Source organism: Galeopterus variegatus, unplaced genomic scaffold, assembly GCF_000696425.1.
Source record: "Galeopterus variegatus unplaced genomic scaffold, G_variegatus-3.0.2 Scaffold1252, whole genome shotgun sequence".
Taxonomy (NCBI): domain Eukaryota; kingdom Metazoa; phylum Chordata; class Mammalia; order Dermoptera; family Cynocephalidae; genus Galeopterus; species Galeopterus variegatus.
This window is the reverse complement of record NW_007727363.1, coordinates 1-292: the sequence shown is the minus strand read 5'-3', so window position 1 is coordinate 292 and position 292 is coordinate 1.

The following is a 292-nucleotide window of genomic DNA, read 5'->3' as shown; positions in this document are numbered from 1 at the left end:
GGGTTGCGATCCCGTTACCGGTCAGTAAAAAAGACAAAAAGGAAAAAAAAAAAAAGGAAGAAAAATGGCAGTGATAGCCTTGTGCAATGCAGGGTTGCTACAAACCTTCATATTGTAAAAAAAAAACACAGTATCTGTGAAGTGCAATACAGTGAATGAAGCACCATGTATCAAGGTCTCTGTTTTTGATGAGGAGAATGTGCTTAATTTAGTTGTTTTTTCATACTGTTTTTTCTCTTGCAGCTCTTTAAATTCCTCTTTTTCCCTGATGATTTTCAGTTTTACTAATGTG